The sequence below is a fragment of the Taudactylus pleione genome, unplaced genomic scaffold (assembly GCF_031769625.1).
Source record: "Taudactylus pleione unplaced genomic scaffold, aTauple2 ptg000100l, whole genome shotgun sequence".
Classification (NCBI taxonomy): domain Eukaryota; kingdom Metazoa; phylum Chordata; class Amphibia; order Anura; family Myobatrachidae; genus Taudactylus; species Taudactylus pleione.
The window spans coordinates 6452401-6478601 of record NW_028284502.1 but is presented as its reverse complement, the minus strand read 5'-3'; the positions used below and the strand labels follow the sequence as shown (position 1 = coordinate 6478601).

The 26201-nt window shown below is 30.5% G+C and overlaps 12 non-coding genes across 12 annotated transcripts; all 12 read right to left on the bottom strand.

Moving 5' to 3' along the window:
• Window positions 1-440: 440 nt before the first annotated feature.
• On the bottom strand, window positions 441-514 carry TRNAT-AGU (transfer RNA threonine (anticodon AGU)). The gene has a single exon. It is a non-coding gene; the product is annotated as a tRNA-Thr (tRNA).
• A 2113-nt stretch (window positions 515-2627) lies between these two features.
• On the bottom strand, window positions 2628-2701 carry TRNAT-AGU (transfer RNA threonine (anticodon AGU)). Its single transcript has one exon. It is a non-coding gene; the product is annotated as a tRNA-Thr (tRNA).
• A 1182-nt stretch (window positions 2702-3883) lies between these two features.
• On the bottom strand, window positions 3884-3957 carry TRNAT-CGU (transfer RNA threonine (anticodon CGU)). Its single transcript has one exon. It is a non-coding gene; the product is annotated as a tRNA-Thr (tRNA).
• Window positions 3958-4810: 853 nt separating this feature from the next.
• Window positions 4811-4884, bottom strand: TRNAT-AGU (transfer RNA threonine (anticodon AGU)). The gene has a single exon. It is a non-coding gene; the product is annotated as a tRNA-Thr (tRNA).
• A 4259-nt stretch (window positions 4885-9143) lies between these two features.
• TRNAT-AGU (transfer RNA threonine (anticodon AGU)) lies at window positions 9144-9217 on the bottom strand. The gene has a single exon. It is a non-coding gene; the product is annotated as a tRNA-Thr (tRNA).
• A 2106-nt stretch (window positions 9218-11323) lies between these two features.
• On the bottom strand, window positions 11324-11397 carry TRNAN-AUU (transfer RNA asparagine (anticodon AUU)). The gene has a single exon. It is a non-coding gene; the product is annotated as a tRNA-Asn (tRNA).
• Window positions 11398-15297: 3900 nt separating this feature from the next.
• On the bottom strand, window positions 15298-15371 carry TRNAT-AGU (transfer RNA threonine (anticodon AGU)). Its single transcript has one exon. It is a non-coding gene; the product is annotated as a tRNA-Thr (tRNA).
• Window positions 15372-17479: 2108 nt separating this feature from the next.
• On the bottom strand, window positions 17480-17553 carry TRNAT-AGU (transfer RNA threonine (anticodon AGU)). Its single transcript has one exon. It is a non-coding gene; the product is annotated as a tRNA-Thr (tRNA).
• A 5119-nt stretch (window positions 17554-22672) lies between these two features.
• Window positions 22673-22746, bottom strand: TRNAK-CUU (transfer RNA lysine (anticodon CUU)). The gene has a single exon. It is a non-coding gene; the product is annotated as a tRNA-Lys (tRNA).
• An 852-nt stretch (window positions 22747-23598) lies between these two features.
• TRNAT-AGU (transfer RNA threonine (anticodon AGU)) lies at window positions 23599-23672 on the bottom strand. Its single transcript has one exon. It is a non-coding gene; the product is annotated as a tRNA-Thr (tRNA).
• A 1180-nt stretch (window positions 23673-24852) lies between these two features.
• Window positions 24853-24926, bottom strand: TRNAK-CUU (transfer RNA lysine (anticodon CUU)). Its single transcript has one exon. It is a non-coding gene; the product is annotated as a tRNA-Lys (tRNA).
• An 852-nt stretch (window positions 24927-25778) lies between these two features.
• TRNAT-AGU (transfer RNA threonine (anticodon AGU)) lies at window positions 25779-25852 on the bottom strand. Its single transcript has one exon. It is a non-coding gene; the product is annotated as a tRNA-Thr (tRNA).
• Between the last annotated feature and the right edge of the window lie 349 nt (window positions 25853-26201).

Below are 26201 nucleotides of genomic sequence, written 5' to 3'. Positions count from 1 at the left end.
TGTTAACACAATTTTGGATGTTATGGAACTAAATATTGTTTAATTTTCAATTGTTCTCCCAGCTGTTATGATAAAAATTACTTTCTCTCTATTTATCTTAGAAAATGTACTTGTAACTGACATTTTATAAAATTCCCTGCATGATTCTCCTTTGATTGCACACAATATTAATCATGGAGCTTGCTCAAGCATAATAAATGCTATTTTCTGGAAATTTCTGATGTTTACCTTAGCATTAGTTTATTTTTTTTTAAAATAGCTTATACTCAAGAATGGGAATATAGCATTATTTTGTGTTTTTCTGATATGGACTTTTTCTATAAATGTAGTACATTGTTCATCAAGTAAGCCTGGGTGAAAGCTACTACAGTAGTCACGTCTCATATTGTAATGAATCAACAACAAACTACATACTTAGTAGATGAAAATGAATCAAACAAAGGCACTGCTGAGATTTGAACTCAGGATCTCTTGTTTACTAGACAGGTGCTTTAACCAACTAAGCCACAGCACCACATGAAAAAAAAGCTTTTATACATGCTATTTTATGGAAATATCTGATGTTTACCTTAGCATCATTTCAATGCTAAAATATAGCTTATATTCAAGAAAGGAAATATTGCATTATTTTGTGTTTGTCAGATGTAGACTTTATCTAGAAACATAGAACATTGTCCACCAAGTAAGCCAGAAAGGAGACTGCTAAAGTTTTCACATCTCGTATTGTCATGAATCAACAACAAACTACATAATAAGGTGATGAAAATTAACCAAACAAAAGTCAGTGCCAAGATTCGATTGCAGGATATCCAGTTTACTAGACAGGCGTGTTAACCAGCTAAGCCACAGCACCACCTGTTCCAAAGTGTCATATAATGAAAAATTATATTTCTCATGTATGTTTTATGGCAAAATTTTTTAAGATCCTTAAAAAGGCCGATGCTTAATCGATTTTTTAAAAGGTAAAAATAAAGAAAAAAAATACAGTATATGTTTTCTTCTCTACATTCATTTAAAAATTATAGGACTGTTTTTCTTAAAATGGTTTGGCAAAGTCACTCTCTTATATTAATTTTTTCTAGCAGTTATTATAGCACTCTCTTTAAAAGCATCCTACAATGGATTAATGTTTGCTTTTTTATGATACACAAACAGAAAAATTTAAACTTGTAATTCAAATGAAGATCTCTATCTTCTAAATATAGATCTAATGTTAGCTTTTTTCTTGAAGCTTGTTCAAGAGACTTGAAGCTTTTTTTTCTGGAAATACTTTCCTAACAGAAGTTTGCAAATGTTATGGAACTAAATATTGATTCATTTTTAAATAATTCTCCTAGCCTCTAGGACTAAAATGACTCTCCCAAATTATCTTGGTAAACATACTTTGCTTTAGATATTTTCACACTTCCTATGGACTTCTCCTTTTACTAAACTCCATTATTATTCTGGAGGTTGTTTATACAGAATGCAATGTATTTTCTAGAAAACTCTCATGTCTAACAGCATACATTTAATTCAACTATATGGCTTATATCAAAACTGGAACATGTTTTGTTGTCTTCTAATATGGACTGCATCTAGAAATGAACTGTATTGCTGACCAAGTGAACTGGGGTGAAAGTTGCTCAAGGAATCACATGTCTTATTTCTTGAGCATCAACAATACACTACATGCTAAGATATGACAAGCAAATAAAAGGTACTGGTGAGATTTGAACTCAGGATCTCCTGTTTATGAGACAGGCACTTTAACCAACTAGGCCACAGCACCACATAAAAGCCCCTGTTTAATATTGAAAAACAATATATGTAAAGTATAATTTTTGGTAAAAATATTTTAAATGCTTTTTGAGACATGTATTTTATCAAAGTTTAAAACGGTTGGTAATTTTGAATGAATAAGGGACTAAATAAATATGTTTTTATTCTCTCCTTTCTTTTGTGAAATACAGGCCCTTATTTCTTACAATGTATTGCCAAGTGACTTTCTATTATACTATTTTGCAGCAGTTATTATGGATTTCTCTTTAATGGAATCCTACATGAGAATTAGTGCCAGTATTTTCTGATGCTCACATAGTAAAAACATGAAGTAAAAATAAAAAGTATCTTAAAAAGATAGAACAATTTTTAGCATTTTTTATCTTTAAGCTTTTTCAAGAAAAGCAAAGCAGTTTTGGAAACACTTTGTTAACACAATTTTGGATGTTATGGAACTAAATATTGTTTAATTTTCAATTGTTCTGCCAGCTGTTATGATAAAAATTAATCTCTCTCTATTTATCTTAGAAAATTTACTTGTAATTGACTTTTTATAAAATTCCCTGCATGATTCTCCTTTGATTGCACACGATATTAATCATGATGCTTGCTCAAGCATAATAAATGCTATTTTCTGGAAATTTCTGATGTTTACCTTAGCATCAGTTTATTTTAAAAAAAATAGCTTTTACTCAAGAATGGGAATATAGCATTATTTTGTGTTTATCTGATATGGACTTTTTCTAGAAATGTTGTACATTGTTCATCAAGTAAGCCTGGGTGAAAGCTACTACAGTTGTCACATCTCATATTGTAATGAATGAAAAGCAAACTACATACTTAGTAGATGAAAATGAATCAAACAAAGGCACTGCTGAGATTTGAACTCAGGATCTCCTGTTTACTAGACAGGCGCTTTAACCAACTAAGCCACAGCACCACATGGAAAGTAGCATTTTTACATGCTATTTTATGGAAATATCTGATGTTTACCTTAGCATCATTTTAATGCTAAAATATAGCTTATAGTCAAGAAAGGAAATATTGCATTATTTTGTGTTTGTCAGATATAGACTTTATCTAGGAACATAGAACATTGTCCACCAAGTAAGCTAGAAAGAAGGCTGCTAAAGTTTTCACATCTCATATTGTCATGAATCAACAACAAACTACATAATAAGGTGATGAAAATTAACCAAACAAAAGTCACTGCCAATATTCGAATGCAGGATCTCCTGTTTACTAGACAGGTGTGTTAACCAGCTAAGCCACAGCACCACCTGATCCAAAGTGTTATATAATGAAAAATTATATATCTCATGTATGTTTTATGGTAACTTTTTTTGAGATGCTTAAAAAGGCAGATGCTTAATCGATTCTTGAAAAGGTAAAACTAAAAAAAAAAAATTCAGTATATGTTTTCTTCTCTACATTCATTTAAAAATTATAGGACTGTTTTTCTTAAAATGGTTTGGCAAAGTCACTCTCTTATATTAATTTTTTGTAGCAGTTATTATAGCATTCTCTTTAAAAGCATCCTACAATGGATTAATGTTTGCTTTTTTATGATACACAAACAGAAAAAATAAACTTGTAATTCAAATGAAGATCTCTATCTTCTAAATATAGATGTAATGTTAGCTTTTTTTCTTGAAGCTTGTTCAAGAGACTTGAAGCTTTTTTTTCTGGAAATACTTTCCTAATAGAAGTTTGCAAATGTTATGGAACTAAATATTGATTCATTTTTAAATAATTCTCCTAGCCTCTAGGACTAAAATTACTCTCCCAAATTATCTTGGTAAACATACTTTGCTTTAGATATTTTCACACTTCCTATGGACTTCTCCTTTTACTAAACTCCATTATTATTCTGGAGGTTGTTTAAACAGAATGCAAAGTATTTTCTAGAAAACTCTCATGTCTAACAGCATACATTTAATTCAACTATATGGCTTATATCAAAACAGGAACATGTTTTGTTGTCTTCTAATATGGACTGCATCTAGAAATGAACTGTATTGCTGACCAAGTGAACTGGGGTGAAAGTTGCTCAAGGAATCACATGTCTTATTTCTTGAGCATCAACAATACACTACATGCTAAGATATGAAAAGCAAATAAAAGGTACTGCTGAGATTTGAACTCAGCATCTCCTGTTTACGAGACAGGCACTTTAACCAACTAGGCCACAGCACCACATAAAAGCCCCTGTTTAATATTGAAAAACAATATATGTAAAGTATAATTTTTGGTAAAAATATTTGAAATGCTTTTTGAGACATGTATTTTATCAAATTTTAAAACGGTTGGTAATTTTGAATGAATAAGTGACTAAATAAATATGTTTTTATTCTCTCCTTTCTTTTGTGAAATACAGGCCCTTATTTCTTACAATGTATTGCCAAGTGACTTTCTATTATACTATTTTGCAGCAGTTATTATGGATTTCTCTTTAATGGAATCCTACATGAGAATTAGTGCCAGTATTGTCTGATGCTCACATAGTAAAAACATGAAGTAAAATTAAAAAGTATCTTAAAAAGATAGAACAATTTTTAGCATTTTATCTTTAAGCTTTTTCAAGAAAAGCAAAGCAGTTTTGGAAACACTTTGTTAACACAATTTTGGATGTTATGGAACTAAATATTGTTTAATTTTCAATTGTTCTCCCAGCTGTTATGATAAAAATTACTCTCTCTCTATTTATCTTAGAAAATGTACTTGTAATTGACATTTTATAAAATTCCCTGCATGATTCTCCTTTGACTGCACACGATATTAATCATGGAGCTTGCTCAAGCATAATAAATGCTATTTTCTGGAAATTTCTGATGTTTACCTTAGCATCAGTTTTTTTTAAAAAAATAGCATATACTCAAGAATGGGAATATAGCATTATTTTGTGTTTTTCTGATATGGACTTTTTCTAGAAATGTAGTACATTGTTCAACAAGTAAGCCTGGGTGAAAGCTACTACAGTTGTCACGTCTCATATTGTAATGAATGAACAACAAACTACATACTTAGTAGATGAAAATGAATCCAACAAAGGCACTGCTGAGATTTGAACTCAGGATCTCCTGTTTACTAGAAAGGCGCTTTAACCAACTAAGCCACAGCACCACATGGAAAGAACCTTTTTTACATGCTATTTTATGGAAATATCTGATGTTTACCTTAGCATCATTTTAATGCTAAAATATAGCTTATATTCAAGAAAGGAAATATTGCATTATTTTGTGTTTGTCAGATGTAGACTTTATCTAGAAACATAGAACATTGTCCACCAAGTAAGCCAGAAAGAAGACTGCTAAAGTTTTCACATCTCATATTGTCATGAATCAACAACAAACTACATAATAAGGTGATGAAAATTAACCAAATAAAAATCAGTGCCAAGATTCAATTGCAGGATCTCCTGTTTACTAGACAGGCATGTTAACCAGCTAAGCCACAGCACCACCTGCTCCAAAGTGTCATATAATGAAAAATTATATTTCTAATGTATGTATTATGGTAACATTTTTTGAGATCCTTAAAAAGGCCGATGCCTTATCTATTCTTTAAAAGGTAAAAATAAAGAAAAAAATACAGTATATGTTTTCTTCTCTACATTCATTTAAAAATTATAGGACTGTTTTTCTTAAAATGGTTTGGCAAAGTCACTCTCTTATATTAATTTTTTCTAGCAGTTATTAAAGCACTCTCTTTAAAAGCATCCTACAATGGATTAATATTTGCTTTTTTATGATACACAAACAGAAAAAATAAGCTTGTAATTCAAATGAAGATCTCTATCTTCTAAATATAGATCTAATGTTAGCTTTTTTTCTTGAAGCTTGTTCAAGAGACTTGAAGCTTTTTTTTCTGGAAATACTTTCCTAACAGAAGTTTGCAAATGTTATGGAACTAAATATTGATTCATTTTTAAATAATTCTCCTAGCCTCTAGGACTAAAATGACTCTCCCAAATTATCTTGGTAAACATACTTTGCTTTAGATATTTTCACACTTCCTATGGACTTCTCCTTTTACTAAAATCCATTATTATTCTGGAGGTTGTTTAAACAGAATGCAAAGTATTTTCTAGAAAACTCTCATGTCTAACAGCATACATTTAATTCAACTATATGGCTTATATCAAAACAGGAACATGTTTTGTTGTCGTCTAATATGGACTGCATCTAGAAATGAACTGTATTGCTGACCAAGTGAACTGGGGTGAAAGTTGCTCAAGGAATCACGTCTTATTTCTTGAGCATCAACAATACACTACATGCTAAGATATGACAAGCAAATAAAAGGTACTGCTGAGATTTGAACTCAGGATCTCCTGTTTATGAGACAGGCACTTTAACCAACTAGGCCACAGCACCACATAAAAGCCCCTGTTTAATATTGAAAAACAATATATGTAAAGTATAATTTTTGGTAAAAATATTTGAAATGCTTTTTGAGACATGTATTGTATCAAAGTTTAAAACGGTTGGTAATTTTGAATGAATAAGTGACTAAATAAATATGTTTTTATTCTCTCCTTTCTTTTGTGAAATACAGGCCCTTATTTCTTACAATGTATTGCCAAGTGACTTTCTAGTATACTATTTTGTAGCAGTTATTATGGATTTCTCTTTAATGGAATCCTACATGAGAATTAGTGCCAGTATTTTCTGATGCTCACATAGTTAAAACATGAAGTAAAATTAAAATGTATCTTAAAAAGATAGAACAGTTTTTAGCATTTTATCTTTAAGCTTTTACAAGAAAAGCAAAGCAGTTTTGGAAACACTTTGTTAACACAATTTTGGATGTTATGGAACTAAATATTGTTTAATTTTCAATTGTTCTCCCAGCTGTTATGATAAAAATTACTTTCTCTCTATTTATCTTAGAAAATGTACTTGTAGCTGACATTTTATAAAATTCCCTGCATGATTCTCCTTTGATTGCACACAATATTAATCATGGTGCTTGCTCAAGCATAATAAATGCTATTTTCTGGAAATTTCTGATGTTTACCTTAGCATCAGCTTATTTTTTTTTAAAATAGCTTATACTCAAGAATGGGAATATAGCATTATTTTGTGTTTTTCTGATATGGACTTTTTCTAGAAATGTAGTACATTGTTTATCATGTAAGCCTGGGTGAAAGCTACTACAGTAGTCACGTCTCATATTGTAATGAATCAACAACAAACTACACTCTTAGTAGATGAAAATGAATCAAACAAAGGCATTGCTGAGGCGCTTTAACCAACTAAGCCACAGCACCACATGGAAAGAAGCTTTTTTACATGCTATTTTATGGAAATATTTGATGTTTACCTTAGCATCATTTTAATGCTAAAATATAGCTTATATTCAAGAAAGGAAATATTGCATTATTTTGTGTTTGTCAGATGTAGACTTTATCTAGAAACATAGAACATTGTCCACCAAGTAAGCCAGAAAGAAGACTGCTAAAGTTTTCACATCTCATATTGTCATCAATCACCAACAAACTACATAATAAGGTGATGAAAATGAACTAAACAAAAGTCACTGCCAAGATTCGATTGCAGGATCTCCAGTTTACTTGACAGGCGTGTTAACCAGCTAAGCCACAGCACCACCTGCTCCAAAGTGTCATATAATGAAAAATTATATATCTCATGTATGTTTTATGGTAACTTTTTTTGAGATGCTTAAAAAGGCAGATGCTTAATCGATTCTTGAAAAGGTAAAACTAAAAAAAAAAATTCAGTATATGTTTTCTTCTCTACTTTCATTTAAAAATTATAGGACTGTTTTTCTTAAAATGGTTAGGCAAAGTCACTCTCTTATATTAATTTTTTGTAGCAGTTATTATAGCATTCTCTTTAAAAGCATCCTACAATGGATTAATGTTTGCTTTTTTATGATACACAAACAGAAAAAATAAACTTGTAATTCAAATGAAGATCTCTATCTTCTAAATATAGATCTAATGTTAGTTTTTTTTTCTTGAAGCTTGTTCAAGAGACTTGAAGCTTTTTTTTCTGGAAATACTTTCCTAACAGAAGTTTGCAAATGTTATGGAACTAAATATTGATTCATTTTTAAATAATTCTCCTAGCCTCTAGGACTAAAATGACTCTCCCAAATTATCTTGGTAAACATACTTTGCTTTAGATATTTTCACACTTCCTATGGACTTCTCCTTTTACTAAACTCCATTATTATTCTGGAGGTTGCTTAAACAGAATGCAAAGTATTTTCTAGAAAACTCTCATGTCTAACAGCATACATTTAATTCGAGTATATGGCTTATATCAAAACAGGAACATGTTTTGTTGTCTTCTAATATGGACTGCATCTAGAAATGAACTGTATTGCTGACCAAGTGAACTGGGGTGAAAGTTGCTCAAGGAATCACATGTCTTATTTCTTGAGCATCAACAATACACTACATGCTAATATATGACAAGCAAATAAAAGGTACTGGTGAGATTTGAACTCAGGATCTCCTGTTTATGAGACAGGCACTATAACCAAATAGGCCACAGCACCATATAAAAGCCCCTGTTTAATATTGAAAAACAATATATGTAAAGTATAATTTTTGGTAAAAATATTTGAAATGCTTTTTGAGACATGTATTTTATCAAATTTTAAAACGGTTGGTAATTTTGAATGAATAAGTGATTAAATAAATATGTTTTTATTCTCTCCTTTCTTTTGTGAAATACAGGCCCTTATTTCTTACAATGTATTGCCAAGTGACTTTCTAGTATACTATTTTGCAGCAGTTATTATGGATTTCTCTTTAATATAATCCTACATGAGAATTAGTGCCAGTATTGTCTGATGCTCACATAGTAAAAACATGAAGTAAAATTAAAAAGTATCTTAAAAAGATAGAACAATTTTTAGCATTTTATCTTTAAGCTTTTTCAAGAAAAGCAAAGCAGTTTTGGAAACACTTTGTTAACACAATTTTGGATGTTATGGAACTAAATATTGTTTAATTTTCAATTGTTCTCCCAGCTGTTATGATAAAAATTACTCTCTCTCTATTTATCTTAGAAAATGTACTTGTAACTGACATTTTATAAAATTCCCTGCATGATTCTCCTTTGACTGCACACGATATTAATCATGGAGCTTGCTCAAGCATAATAAATGCTATTTTCTGGAAATTTCTGATGTTTACCTTAGCATCAGTTTTTTTTTTTTAAAATAGCATATACTCAAGAATGGGAATATAGCATTATTTTGTGTTTTTCTGATATGGACTTTTTCTAGAAATGTAGTACATTGTTCAACAAGTAAGCCTGGGTGAAAGCTACTACAGTTGTCACGTCTCATATTGTAATGAATGAACAACAAACTACATACTTAGTAGATGAAAATGAATCAAACAAAGGCACTGCTGAGATTTGAACTCAGGATCTCCTGTTTACTAGACAGGCACTTTAACCAACTAAGCCACAGCACCACATGGAAAGAACCTTTTTTACATGCTATTTTATGGAAATATCTGATGTTTACCTTAGCATCATTTTAATGCTAAAATATAGCTTATATTCAAGAAAGGAAATATTGCATTATTTTGTGTTTGTCAGATGTAGACTTTATCTAGAAACATAGAACATTGTCCACCAAGTAAGCCAGAAAGAAGACTGCTAAAGTTTTCACATCTCATATTGTCATGAATCAACAACAAACTACATAATAAGGTGATGAAAATTAACCAAATAAAAATCAGTGCCAAGATTCGATTGCAGGATCTCCTGTTTACTAGACAGGCATGTTAACCAGCTAAGCCACAGCACCACCTGCTCCAAAGTGTCATATAATGAAAAATTATATTTCTAATGTATGTTTTATGGTAACATTTTTTGAGATCCTTAAAAAGGCCAATACCTAATCTATTCTTTAAAAGGTAGAAATAAAGAAAAAAATACAGTATATGTTTTCTTCTCTACATTCATTTAAAAATTATAGGACTGTTTTTCTTAAAATGGTTTGGCAAAGTCACTCTCTTATATTAATTTTTTCTAGCAGTTATTAAAGCACTCTCTTTAAAAGCATCCTACAATGGATTAATATTTGCTTTTTTATGATACACAAACAGAAAAAATAAACTTGTAATTCAAATGAAGATCTCTATCTTCTAAATATAGATCTAATGTTAGCTTTTTTTCTTGAAGCTTGTTCAAGAGACTTGAAGATTTTTTTTCTGGAAATACTTTCCTAACAGAAGTTTGCAAATGTTATGGAACTAAATATTGATTCATTTTTAAATAATTCTCCTAGCGTCTAGGACTAAAATGACTCTCCCAAATTATCTTGGTAAACATACTTTGCTTTAGATATTTTCACACTTCCTATGGACTTCTCCTTTTACTAAACTCCATTATTATTCTGGAGGGTGCTTAAACAGAATGCAAAGTATTTTCTAGAAAACTCTCATGTCTAACAGCATACATTTAATTCGACTATATGGCTTATATCAAAACAATGTTTTGTTGTCTTCTAATATGGACTGCATCTAGAAATGAACTGTATTGCTGACCAAGTGAACTGGGGTGAAAGTTGCTCAAGGAATCACATGTCTTATTTCTTGAGCATCAACAATACACTACATGCTAAGATATGACAAGCAAATAAAAGGTACTGCTGAGATTTGAACTCAGGATCTCCTGTTTATGAGACAGGCACTTTAACCAAATAGGCCACAGCACCATATAAAAGCCCGTATTTAATATTGAAAAACAATATATGTAAAGTATAATTTTTGGTAAAAATATTTGAAATGCTTTTTGAGACATGTATTTTATCAAAGTTTAAAACGGTTGGTAATTTTGAATGAATAAGTGACTAAATAAATATGTTTTTATTCTCTCCTTTCTTTTGTGAAATACAGGCCCTTATTTCTTACAATGTATTGCTAAGTGACTTTCTAGTATACTATTTTGCAGCAGTTATTATGGAGTTCTCTATAATGGAATCCTACATGAGAATTAGTGCCAGTATTGTCTGATGCTCACATAGTAAAAACATGAAGTAAAATTAAAAAGTATCTTAAAAAGATAGAACAATTTTTAGCATTTTATCTTTAAGCTTTTTCAAGGAAAGCAAAGCAGTTTTGGAAACACTTTGTTAACACAATTTTGGATGTTATGGAACTAAATATTGTTTAATTTTCAATTGTTCTCCCAGCTGTTATGATAAAAATTACTCTCTCTCTATTTATCTTAGAAAATGTACTTGTAACTGACATTTTATAAAATTCCCTGCATGATTCTTCTTTGACTGCACACGATATTAATCATGGAGCTTGCTCAAGCATAATAAATGCTATTTTCTGGAAATTTCTGATGTTTACCTTAGCATCTGTTTATTTTTTTTTTAAAATAGCATATACTCAAGAATGGGAATATAGCATTATTTTGTGTTTTTCTGATATGGACTTTTTCTAGAAATGTAGTACATTGTTCATCAAGTAAGCCTGGGTGAAAGCTACTACAGTTGTCACGTCTCATATTGTAATGAATGAACAACAAACTACATACTTAGCAGATGAAAATGAATCAAACAAAGGCATTGCTGAGATTTGAACTCAGGATCTCCTGTTTAATAGACAGGCACTTTAACCAACTAAGCCACAGCACCACATGGAAATAACCTTTTTTACATGCTATTTTATGGAAATATCTGATGTTTACCTTAGCATCATTTTAATGCTAAAATATAGCTTATATTAAAGAAAGGAAATATTGCATTATTTTGTGTTTGTCAGATGTAGACTTTATCTAGAAACATAGAACATTGTCAACCAAGTAAGCCAGAAAGAAGACTGCTAAAGTTTTCACATCTCATATTGTCATGAATCAACAACAAACTACATAATAAGGTGATGAAAATTAACCAAACAAAAGTCAGTGCCAAGATTCGATTGCAGGATCTCCTGTTTACTAGACAGGCGTGTTAACCAGCTAAGCCACAGCACCACCTGCTCCAAAGTGTCATATAATGAAAAATTATATTTCTAATGTATGTTTTATGGTAACATTTTTTGAGATCCTTAAAAAGGCCGATGCTTAATCGATTCTTTAAAAGGTAAAAATAAAGAAAAAAAATACAGTATATGTTTTCTTCTCTACATTCATTTAAAAATTATAGGACTGTTTTTCTTAAAATGGTTTGGCAAAGTCACTCTCTTATATTAATTTTTTCTAGCAGTTATTAAAGCACTCTCTTTAAAAGCATCCTACAATGGATTAATGTTTGCTTTTTTATGATACACAAACAGAAAAAATAAACTTGTAATTCAAATGAAGATCTCTATCTTCTAAATATAGATCTAATGTTAGCTTTTTTTCTTGAAGCTTGTTCAAGAGACTTGAAGCTTTTTTTTCTGGAAATACTTTCCTAACAGAAGTTTGCAAATGTTATGGAACTAAATATTGATTCATTTTTAAATAATTCTCCTAGCCTCTAGGACTAAAATGACTCTCCCAAATTATCTTGGTAAACATACTTTGCTTTAGATATTTTCACACTTCCTATGGACTTCTCCTTTTACTAAACTCCATTATTATTCTGGAGGTTGTTTAAACAGAATGCAAAGTATTTTCTAGAAAACTCTCATGTCTAACAGCATACATTTAATTCAACTATATGGCTTATATCAAAACAGGAACATGTTTTGTTGTCTTCTAATATGGACTGCATCTAGAAATGAACTGTATTGCTGACCAAGTGAACTGGGGTGAAAGTTGCTCAAGGAATCACGTCTTATTTCTTGAGCATCAACAATACACTACATGCTAAGATATGACAAGCAAATAAAAGGTACTGCTGAGATTTGAACTCAGGATCTCCTGTTTATGAGACAGGCACTTTAACCAACTAGGCCACAGCACCACATAAAAGCCCCTGTTTAATATTGAAAAACAAGATATGTAAAGTATAATTTTTGGTAAAAATATTTGAAATGCTTTTTGAGACATGTATTTTATCAAAGTTTAAAATGGTTGGTAATTTTGAATGAATAAGTGACTAAATAAATATGTTTTTATTCTCTCCTTTCTTTTGTGAAATACAGGCCCTTATTTCTTACAATGTATTGCCAAGTGACTTTCTATTATACTATTTTGCAGCAGTTATTATGGATTTCTCTTTAATGGAATCCTACATGAGAATTAGTGCCAGTATTTTCTGATGCTCACATAGTAAAAACATGAAGTAAAATTAAAAAGTATCTTAAAAAGATAGAACAATTTTTAGCATTTTTTCTTTAAGCTTTTTCAAGAAAAGGAAAGCAGTTTTGGAAACACTTTGTTAACACAATTTTGGATGTTATGGAACTAAATATTGTTTAATTTTCATTTGTTCTGCCAGCTGTTATGATCAAAATTACTCTCTCTCTATTTATCTTAGAAAATTTACTTGTAATTGACATTTTATAAAATTCCCTGCATGATTCTCCTTTGATTGCACACGATATTAATCATGGTGCTTGCTCAAGCATAATAAATACTATTTTCTGGAAATTTCTGATGTTTACCTTAGCATCATTTTAATGCTAAAATATAGCTTATATTCAAGAAAGGAAATATTGCATTATTTTGTGTTTGTCAGATGTAGACTTTATCTAGAAACATAGAACATTGTCCACCAAGTAAGCCAGAAAGAAGACTGCTAAAGTTTTCACATGTCATATTGTCAGTGCCAAGATTCAATTGCAGGATCTCCAGTTTACTAGACAGGCATGTTAACCAGCTAAGCCACAGCACCACCTGCTCCAAAGTGTCATATAATGAAAAATTATATTTCTCATGTATGTTTTATGGTAACATTTTTTGAGATCCTTAAAAAGGCTGATGCTTAATCGATTTTTTTAAAGGTAAAAATTAAGAAAAAAAATACAGTATATGTTTTCTTCTCTACATTCATTTAAAATTATAGGACTGTTTTTCTTAAAATGGTTTGGCAAAGTCACTCTCTTATATTAATTTTTTCTAGCAGTTATTATAGCACTCTCTTTAAAAGCATCCTACAATGGATTAATGTTTGCTTTTTTATGATACACAAACAGAAAAAATAAACTTGTAATTCAAATGAAGATCTCTATCTTCTAAATATAGATCTAATGTTAGCTTTTTTTCTTGAAGCTTGTTCAAGAGACTTGAAGCTTTTTTTTCTGGAAATACTTTCCTAACAGAAGTTTGCAAATGTTATGGAACTAAATATTGATTCATTTTTAAATAATTCTCCTAGCCTCTAGGACTAAAATGACTCTCCCAAATTATCTTGGTAAACATACTTTGCTTTAGATATTTTCACACTTCCTATGGACTTCTCCTTTTACTAAACTCCATTATTATTCTGGAGGGTGCTTAAACAGAATGCAAAGTATTTTCTAGAAAACTCTCATGTCTAACAGCATACATTTAATTCGACTATATGGCTTATATCAAAACAGGAACATGTTTTGTTGTCTTCTAATATGGACTGCATCTAGAAATGAACTGTATTGCTGACCAAGTGAACTGGGGTGAAAGTTGCTCAAGGAATCACATGTCTTATTTCTTGAGCATCAACAATACACTACATGCTAAGATATGACAAGCAAATAAAAGGTACTGGTGAGATTTGAACTCAGGATCTCCTGTTTATGAGACAGGCACTTTAACCAACTAGGCCACAGCACCACATAAAAGCCCCTGTTTAATATTGAAAAACAATATATGTAAAGTATAATTTTTGGTAAAAATATTTGAAATGCTTTTTGAGACATGTATTTTATCAAAGTTTAAAACGGTTGGTAATTTTGAATGAATAAGGGACTAAATAAATATGTTTTTATTCTCTCCTTTCTTTTGTGAAATACAGGCCCTTATTTCTTACAATGTATTGCCAAGTGACTTTCTATTATACTATTTTGCAGCAGTTATTATGGATTTCTCTTTAATGGAATCCTACATGAGAATTAGTGCCAGTATTTTCTGATGCTCACATAGTAAAAACATGAAGTAAAAATAAAAAGTATCTTAAAAAGATAGAACAATTTTTAGCATTTTTTATCTTTAAGCTTTTTCAAGAAAAGCAAAGCAGTTTTGGAAACACTTTGCTAACACAATTTTGGATGTTATGGAACTAAATATTGTTTAATTTTCAATTGTTCTGCCAGCTGTTATGATAAAAATTAATCTCTCTCTATTTATCTTAGAAAATTTACTTGTAATTGACTTTTTATAAAATTCCCTGCATGATTCTCCTTTGATTGCACACGATATTAATCATGATGCTTGCTCAAGCATAATAAATGCTATTTTCTGGAAATTTCTGATGTTTACCTTAGCATCAGTTTATTTAAAAAAAAATAGCTTTTACTCAAGAATGGGAATATAGCATTATTTTGTGTTTATCTGATATGGACTTTTTGTAGAAATGTTGTACATTGTTCATCAAGTAAGCCTGGGTGAAAGCTACTACAGTTGTCACATCTCATATTGTAATGAATGAAAAGCAAACTACATACTTAGTAGATGAAAATGAATCAAACAAAGGCACTGCTGAGATTTGAACTCAGGATCTCCTGTTTACTAGACAGGCGCTTTAACCAACTAAGCCACAGCACCACATGGAAAGTAGCATTTTTACATGCTATTTTATGGAAATATCTGATGTTTACCTTAGCATCATTTTAATGCTAAAATATAGCTTATAGTCAAGAAAGGAAATATTGCATTATTTTGTGTTTGTCAGATATAGACTTTATCTAGGAACATAGAACATTGTCCACCAAGTAAGCTAGAAAGAAGGCTGCTAAAGTTTTCACATCTCATATTGTCATGAATCAACAACAAACTACATAATAAGGTGATGAAAACTAACCAAACAAAAGTCACTGCCAATATTCGAATGCAGGATCTCCTGTTTACTAGACAGGTGTGTTAACCAGCTAAGCCACAGCACCACCTGATCCAAAGTGTTATATAATGAAAAATTATATATCTCATGTATGTTTTATGGTAACTTTTTTTGAGATGCTTAAAAAGGCAGATGCTTAATCGATTCTTGAAAAGGTAAAACTAAAAAAAAAAAATTCAGTATATGTTTTCTTCTCTACATTCATTTAAAAATCATAGGACTGTTTTTCTTAAAATGGTTTGGCAAAGTCACTCTCTTATATTAATTTTTTGTAGCAGTTATTATAGCATTCTCTTTAAAAGCATCCTACAATGGATTAATGTTTGCTTTTTTATGATACACAAACAGAAAAAATAAACTTGTAATTCAAATGAAGATCTCTATCTTCTAAATATAGATGTAATGTTAGCTTTTTTTCTTGAAGCTTGTTCAAGAGACTTGAAGCTTTTTTTTCTGGAAATACTTTCCTAATAGAAGTTTGCAAATGTTATGGAACTAAATATTGATTCATTTTTAAATAATTCTCCTAGCCTCTAGGACTAAAATTACTCTCCCAAATTATCTTGGTAAACATACTTTGCTTTAGATATTTTCACACTTCCTATGGACTTCTCCTTTTACTAAACTCCATTATTATTCTGGAGGTTGTTTAAACAGAATGCAAAGTATTTTCTAGAAAACTCTCATGTCTAACAGCATACATTTAATTCAACTATATGGCTTATATCAAAACAGGAACATGTTTTGTTGTCTTCTAATATGGACTGCATCTAGAAATGAACTGTATTGCTGACCAAGTGAACTGGGGTGAAAGTTGCTCAAGGAATCACATGTCTTATTTCTTGAGCATCAACAATACACTACATGCTAAGATATGAAAAGCAAATAAAAGGTACTGCTGAGATTTCAACTCAGCATCTCCTGTTTACGAGACAGGCACTTTAACCAACTAGGCCACAGCACCACATAAAAGCCCCTGTTTAATATTGAAAAACAATATATGTAAAGTATAATTTTTGGTAAAAATATTTGAAATGCTTTTTGAGACATGTATTTTATCAAATTTTAAAACGGTTGGTAATTTTGAATGAATAAGTGACTAAATAAATATGTTTTTATTCTCTCCTTTCTTTTGTGAAATACAGGCCCTTATTTCTTACAATGTATTGCCAAGTGACTTTCTATTATACTATTTTGCAGCAGTTATTATGGATTTCTCTTTAATGGAATCCTACATGAGAATTAGTGCCAGTATTGTCTGATGCTCACATAGTAAAAACATGAAGTAAAATTAAAAAGTATCTTAAAAAGATAGAACAATTTTTAGCATTTTATCTTTAAGCTTTTTCAAGAAAAGCAAAGCAGTTTTGGAAACACTTTGTTAACACAATTTTGGATGTTATGGAACTAAATATTGTTTAATTTTCAATTGTTCTCCCAGCTGTTATGATAAAAATTACTCTCTCTCTATTTATCTTAGAAAATGTACTTGTAATTGACATTTTATAAAATTCCCTGCATGATTCTCCTTTGACTGCACACGATATTAATCATGGAGCTTGCTCAAGCATAATAAATGCTATTTTCTGGAAATTTCTGATGTTTACCTTAGCATCAGTTTTTTTAAAAAAATAGCATATACTCAAGAATGGGAATATAGCATTATTTTGTGTTTTTCTGATATGGACTTTTTCTAGAAATGTAGTACATTGTTCAACAAGTAAGCCTGGGTGAAAGCTACTACAGTTGTCACGTCTCATATTGTAATGAATGAACAACAAACTACATACTTAGTAGATGAAAATGAATCAAACAAAGGCACTGCTGAGATTTGAACTCAGGATCTCCTGTTTACTAGACAGGCGCTTTAACCAACTAAGCCACAGCACCACATGGAAAGAACCTTTTTTACATGCTATTTTATGGAAATATCTGATGTTTACCTTAGCATCATATTAATGCTAAAATATAGCTTATATTCAAGAAAGGAAATATTGCATTATTTTGTGTTTGTCAGATGTAGACTTTATCTAGAAACATAGAACATTGTCCACCAAGTAAGCCAGAAAGAAGACTGCTAAAGTTTTCACATCTCATATTGTCATGAATCAACAACAAACTACATAATAAGGTGATGAAAATTAACCAAATAAAAATCAGTGCCAAGATTCGATTGCAGGATCTCCTGTTTACTAGACAGGCATGTTAACCAGCTAAGCCACAGCACCACCTGCTCCAAAGTGTCATATAATGAAAAATTATATTTCTAATGTATGTTTTATGGTAACATTTTTTGAGATCCTTAAAAAGGCCGATGCCTTATCTATTCTTTAAAAGGTAAAAATAAAGAAAAAAATACAGTATATGTTTTCTTCTCTACATTCATTTAAAAATTATAGGACTGTTTTTCTTAAAATGGTTTGGCAAAGTCACTCTCTTATATTAATTTTTTCTAGCAGTTATTAAAGCACTCTCTTTAAAAGCATCCTACAATGGATTAATATTTGCTTTTTTATGATACACAAACAGAAAAAATAAGCTTGTAATTCAAATGAAGATCTCTATCTTCTAAATATAGATCTAATGTTAGCTTTTTTTCTTGAAGCTTGTTCAAGAGACTTGAAGCTTTTTTTTCTGGAAATACTTTCCTAACAGAAGTTTGCAAATGTTATGGAACTAAATATTGATTCATTTTTAAATAATTCTCCTAGCCTCTAGGACTAAAATGACTCTCCCAAATTATCTTGGTAAACATACTTTGCTTTAGATATTTTCACACTTCCTATGGACTTCTCCTTTTACTAAACTCCATTATTATTCTGGAGGTTGTTTAAACAGAATGCAAAGTATTTTCTAGAAAACTCTCATGTCTAACAGCATACATTTAATTCAACTATATGGCTTATATCAAAACAGGAACATGTTTTGTTGTCGTCTAATATGGACTGCATCTAGAAATGAACTGTATTGCTGACCAAGTGAACTGGGGTGAAAGTTGCTCAAGGAATCACGTCTTATTTCTTGAGCATCAACAATACACTACATGCTAAGATATGACAAGCAAATAAAAGGTACTGCTGAGATTTGAACTCAGTCCTCCTGTTTATGAGACAGGCACTTTAACCAACTAGGCCACAGCACCACATAAAAGCCCCTGTTTAATATTGAAAAACAATATATGTAAAGTATAATTTTTGGTAAAAATATTTGAAATGCTTTTTGAGACATGTATTGTATCAAAGTTTAAAACGGTTGGTAATTTTGAATGAATAAGTGACTAAATAAATATGTTTTTATTCTCTCCTTTCTTTTGTGAAATACAGGCCCTTATTTCTTACAATGTATTGCCAAGTGACTTTCTAGTATACTATTTTGTAGCAGTTATTATGGATTTCTCTTTAATGGAATCCTACATGAGAATTAGTGCCAGTATTTTCTGATGCTCACATAGTTAAAACATGAAGTAAAATTAAAATGTATCTTAAAAAGATAGAACAGTTTTTAGCATTTTATCTTTAAGCTTTTACAAGAAAAGCAAAGCAGTTTTGGAAACACTTTGTTAACACAATTTTGGATGTTATGGAACTAAATATTGTTTAATTTTCAATTGTTCTCCCAGCTGTTATGATAAAAATTACTTTCTCTCTATTTATCTTAGAAAATGTACTTCTAACTGACATTTTATAAAATTCCCTGCATGATTCTCCTTTGATTGCACACAATATTAATCATGGTGCTTGCTCAAGCATAATAAATGCTATTTTCTGGAAATTTCTGATGTTTACCTTAGCATCAGCTTATTTTTTTTTAAAATAGCTTATACTCAAGAATGGGAATATAGCATTATTTTGTGTTTTTCTGATATGGACTTTTTCTAGAAATGTAGTACATTGTTTATCATGTAAGCCTGGGTGAAAGCTACTACAGTAGTCACGTCTCATATTGTAATGAATCAACAACAAACTACACTCTTAGTAGATGAAAATGAATCAAACAAAGGCATTGCTGAGGCACTTTAACCAACTAAGCCACAGCACCACATGGAAAGAAGCTTTTTTACATGCTATTTTATGGAAATATTTGATGTTTACCTTAGCATCATTTTAATGATAAAATATAGCTTATATTCAAGAAAGGAAATATTGCATTATTTTGTGTTTGTCAGATGTAGACTTTATCTAGAAACATAGAACATTGTCCACCAAGTAAGCCAGAAAGAAGACTGCTAAAGTTTTCACATCTCATATTGTCATCAATCACCAACAAACTACATAATAAGGTGATGAAAATGAACTAAACAAAAGTCACTGCCAAGATTCGATTGCAGGATCTCCAGTTTACTTGACAGGCGTGTTAACCAGCTAAGCCACAGCACCACCTTCTCCAAAGTGTCATATAATGAAAAATTATATATCTCATGTATGTTTTATGGTAACTTTTTTTGAGATGCTTAAAAAGGCAGATGCTTAATCGATTCTTGAAAAGGTAAAACTAAAAAAAAAAATTCAGTATATGTTTTCTTCTCTACTTTCATTTAAAAATTATAGGACTGTTTTTCTTAAAATGGTTAGGCAAAGTCACTCTCTTATATTAATTTTTTGTAGCAGTTATTATAGCATTCTCTTTAAAAGCATCCTACAATGGATTAATGTTTGCTTTTTTATGATACACAAACAGAAAAAATAAACTTGTAATTCAAATGAAGATCTCTATCTTCTAAATATAGATCTAATGTTAGCTTTTTTTCTTGAAGCTTGTTCAAGAGACTTGAAGCTTTTTTTTCTGGAAATACTTTCCTAACAGAAGTTTGCAAATGTTATGGAACTAAATATTGATTCATTTTTAAATAATTCTCCTAGCCTCTAGGACTAAAATGACTCTCCCAAATTATCTTGGTAAACATACTTTGCTTTAGATATTTTCACACTTCCTATGGACTTCTCCTTTTACTAAACTCCATTATTATTCTGGAGGTTGCTTAAACAGAATGCCAAGTATTTTCTAGAAAACTCTCATGTCTAACAGCATACATTTAATTCGACTATATGGCTTATATCAAAACAGAAACATGTTTTGTTGTCTTCTAATATGGACTGCATCTAGAAATGAACTGTATTGCTGACCAAGTGAACTGGGGTGAAAGTTGCTCAAGGAATCACATGTCTTATTTCTTGAGCATCAACAATACACTACATGCTAAGATATGACAAGCAAATAAAAGGTACTGGTGAGATTTGAACTCAGGATCTCCTGTTTATGAGACAGGCACTATAACCAAATAGGCCACAGCACCATATAAAAGCCCCTGTTTAATATTGAAAAACAATATATGTAAAGTATAATTTTTGGTAAAAATATTTGAAATGCTTTTTGAGACATGTATTTTATCAAAGTTTAAAACGGTTGGTAATTTTGAATGAATAAGTGACTAAATAAATATGTTTTTATTCTCTCCTTTCTTTTGTGAAATACAGGCCCTTATTTCTTACAATGTATTGCCAAGTGACTTTCTATTATACTATTTTGCAGCAGTTATTATGGATTTATCTTTAATGGAATCCTACATGAGAATTAGTGCCAGTATTTTCTGATGCTCACATAGTAAAAACATGAAGTAAAATTAAAAAGTATCTTAAAAAGATAGAACAATTTTTAGCATTTTTTCTTTAAGCTTTTTCAAGAAAAGGAAAGCAGTTTTGGAAACACTTTGTTAACACAATTTTGGATGTTATGGAACTAAATATTGTTTAATTTTCAATTGTTCTCCCAGATGTTATGATAAAAATTACTCTCTCTCTATTTATCTTAGAAAATTTACTTGTAGTTGACATTTTATAAAATTCCCTGCATGATTCTCCTTTGATTGCACACGATATTAATCATGGTGCTTGCTCAAGCATAATAAATGCTATTTTCTGGAAATTTCTGATGTTTACCTTAGCATCATTTTAATGCTAAAATATAGCTTATATTCAAGAAAGGAAATATTGCATTATTTTGTGTTTGTCAGATGTAGACTTTATCTAGAAACATAGATCATTGTCCACCAAGTAAGCCAGAAAGAAGACTGCTAAAGTTTTCACATCTCATATTGTCATTGCCAAGATTCAATTGCAGGATCTCCAGTTTACTAGACAGGCGTGTTAACCAGCTAAGCCACAGCACCACCTGCTCCAAAGTGTCATATAATGAAAAATTATATTTCTCATGTATGTTTTATGGTAACATTTTTTGAGCTCCTTAAAAAGGCAGATGCTTAATCGATTTTTTAAAAGGTAAAAATTAAGAAAAAAAAAACAGTATATGTTTTCTTCTCTACATTCATTTAAAATTATAGGACTGTTTTTCTTAAAATGGTTTGGCAAAGTCACTCTCTTATATTAATTTTTTCTAGCAGTTATTATAGCACTCTCTTTAAAAGCATCCTACAATGGATTAATGTTTACTTTTTTATGATACACAAACAGAAAAAATAAACTTGTAATTCAAATGAAGATCTCTATCTTCTAAATATAGATCTAATGTTAGCTTTTTTTCTTGAAGCTTGTTCAAGAGACTTGAAGCTTTTTTTTCTGGAAATACTTTCCTAACAGAAGTTTGCAAATGTTATGGAACTAAATATTGATTCATTTTTAAATAATTCTCCTAGCCTCTAGGACTAAAATGACTCTCCCAAATTATCTTGGTAAACATACTTTGCTTTAGATATTTTCACACTTCCTATGGACTTCTCCTTTTACTAAACTCCATTATTATTCTGGAGGTTGTTTAAACAGAATGCAAAGTATTTTCTAGAAAACTCTCATGTCTAACAGCATACATTTAATTCAACTATATGGCTTATATCAAAACAGGAACATGTTTTGTTGTCTTCTAATATGGACTGCATCTAGAAATGAACTGTATTGCTGACCAAGTGAACTGGGGTGAAAGTTGCTCAAGGAATCAAATGTCTTATTTCTTGAGCATCAACAATACACTACATGCTAAGATATGACAAGCAAATAAAAGGTACTGCTGAAATTTGAACTCAGGATCTCCTGTTTAAGAGACAGGCACTTTAACCAACTAGGCCACAGCACCACATAAAAGCCCCTGTTTAATATTGAAAAACAATATATGTAAAGTATAATTTTTGGTAAAAATATTTGAAATGCTTTTTGAGACATGTATTTTATCAAAGTTTAAAACGGTTGGTAATTTTGAATGAATAAGTGACTAAATAAATATGTTTTTATTCTCTCCTTTCTTTTGTGAAATACAGGCCCTTATTTCTTACAATGTATTGCCAAGTGACTTTCTATTATACTATTTTGCAGCAGTTATTATGGATTTCTCTTTAATGGAATCCTACATGAGAATTAGTGCCAGTATTTTCTGATGCTCACATAGTAAAAACATGAAGTAAAATTAAAAAGTATCTTAAAAAGATAGAACAATTTTTAGCATTTTTTATCTTTAAGCTTTTTCAAGAAAAGCAAAGCAGTTTTGGAAACACTTTGTTAACACAATTTTGGATGTTATGGAACTAAATATTGTTTAATTTTCAATTGTTCTGCCAGCTGTTATGATAAAAATTACTCTCTCTCTATTTATCTTAATTTACTTGTAATTGACATTTTATAAAATTCCCTGCATGATTCTTCTTTGATTGCACACGATATTAATCATGGTGCTTGCTCAAGCATAATAAATGCTATTTTCTGGAAATTTCTGATGTTTACCTTAGCATCAGTTTATTTAAAAAAAAATAGCTTTTACTCAAGAATGGGAATATAGCATTATTTTGTGTTTTTCTGATATGGACTTTTTCTAGAAATGTAGTACATTGTTCATCAAGTAAGCCTGGGTGAAAGCTACTACAGTTGTCACATCTCATATTGTAATGAATGAACAACAAACTGCATACTTAGTAGATGAAAATGAATCAAACAAAGGCACTGCTGAGATTTGAACTCAGGATCTGCTGTTTACTAGACAGGCGCTTTAACCAACTAAGCCACAGCACCACATGGAAAGAATGTTTTTTACATGCTATTTTATGGAAATATCTGATGTTTACCTTAGCATCATTTTAATGCTAAAATATAGCTTATATTCAAGAAAGGAAATATTGCATTATTTTGTGTTTGTCAGATGTAGACTTTATCTAGAAACATAGAACATTGTCCACCAAGTAAGCGAGAAAGAAGACTGCTAAAGTTTTCACATCTCATATTGTCATGAATCAACAACAAACTACATAATAAGGTGATGAAAATTAACCAAACAAAAGTCAGTGCCAAGATTCAATTGCAGGATCTCCAGTTTACTAGACAGGTGTGTTAACCAGCTAAGCCACAGCACCACCTGCTCCAAAGTGTCATATAATGAAAAATTATATTTCTCATGTATGTTTTATGGTAACATTTTTTGAGATACTTAAAAAGGCTGATGCTTAATCGATTTTTTAAAAGGTAAAAATTAAGAAAAAAAATACAGTATATGTTTTCTTCTCTACATTCATTTAAAATTATAGGACTGTTTTTCTTAAAATGGTTTGGCAAAGTCTCTCTCTTATATTAATTTTTTCTAGCAGTTATTATAGCACTCTCTTTAAAAGCATCCTACAATGGATTATTGTTTGCTTTTTTATGATACAGAAACAGAAAAAATAAACTTGTAATTCAAATGAAGATCTCTATCTTCTAAATATAGATCTAATGTTAGCTTTTTTTCTTGAAGCTTGTTCAAGAGACTTGAAGCTTTTTTTCTGGAAATACTTTCCTAACAGAAGTTTGCAAATGTTATGGAACTAAATATTGATTCATTTTTAAATAATTCTCCTAGCCTCTAGGACTAAAATGACTCTCCCAAATTATCTTGGTAAACATACTTTGCTTTAGATATTTTCACACTTCCTATGGACTTCTCCTTTGACTAAACTCCATTATTATTCTGGAGGTTGTTTAAACAGAATGCAAAGTATTATCTAGAAAACTCTCATGTCTAACAGCATACATTTAATTCAACTATATGGCTTATATCAAAACAGGAACATGTTTTGTTGTCTTCTAATATGGACTGCATCTAGAAATGAACTGTATTGCTGACCAAGTGAACTGGGGTGAAAGTTGCTCAAGGAATCACATGTCTTATTTCTTGAGCATCAACAATACACTACATGCTAAGATATGACAAGCAAATAAAAGGTACTGCTGAAATTTGAACTCAGGATCTCCTGTTTAAGAGACAGGCACTTTAACCAACTAGGCCACAGCACCACATAAAAGCCCCTGTTTAATATTGAAAAACAATATATGTAAAGTATAATTTTTGGTAAAAATATTTGAAATGCTTTTTGAGACATGTATTTTATCAAAGTTTAAAACGGTTGGTAATTTTGAATGAATAAGTGACTAAATAAATATGTTTTTATTCTCTCCTTTCTTTTGTGAAATACAGGCCCTTATTTCTTACAATGTATTGCCAAGTGACTTTCTAGTATACTATTTTGCAGCAGTTATTATGGAGTTCTCTATAATGGAATCCTACATGAGAATTAGTGCCAGTATTGTCTGATGCTCACATAGTAAAAACATGAAGTAAAATTAAAAAGTATCTTAAAAAGATAGAACAAATTTAGCATTTTATCTTTAAGCTTTTTCAAGGAAAGCAAAGCAGTTTTGGAAACACTTTGTTAACACAATTTTGGATGTTATGGAACTAAATATTGTTTAATTTTCAATTGTTCTCCCAGCTGTTATGATAAAAATTACTCTCTCTCTATTTATCTTAGAAAATGTACTTGTAACTGACATTTTATAAAATTCCCTGCATGATTCTTCTTTGACTGCACACGATATTAATCATGGAGCTTGCTCAAGCATAATAAATGCTATTTTCTGGAAATTTCTGATGTTTACCTTAGCATCTGTTTTTTTTTTTAAAATAGCATATACTCAAGAATGGGAATGTAGCATTATTTTGTGTTTTTCTGATATGGACTTTTTCTAGAAATGTAGTACATTGTTCATCAAGTAAGCCTGGGTGAAAGCTACTACAGTTGTCACGTCTCATATTGTAATGAATGAACAACAAACTACATACTTAGTAGATGAAAATGAATCAAACAAAGGCACTGCTGAGATTTGAACTCAGGATCTCCTGTTTACTAGACAGACGCTTTAACCAACTAAGCCACAGCACCACATGAAAAAAAGCTATTATACATGCTATTTTATGGAAATATCTGATGTTTACCTTAGCATCATTTCAATGCAAAAATATAGCTTATATTCAAGAAAGGAAATATTGCATTATTTTGTGTTTGTCAGATGTAGACTTTATCTAGAAACATAGAACATTGTCCACCAAGTAAGCCAGAAAGGAGACTGCTAAAGTTTTCACATCTCGTATTGTCATGAATCAACAACAAACTACATAATAAGGTGATGAAAATTAACCAAACAAAAGTCAGTGCCAAGATTCGATTGCAGGATATCCAGTTTACTAGACAGGCGTGTTAACCAGCTAAGCCACAGCACCACCTGTTCCAA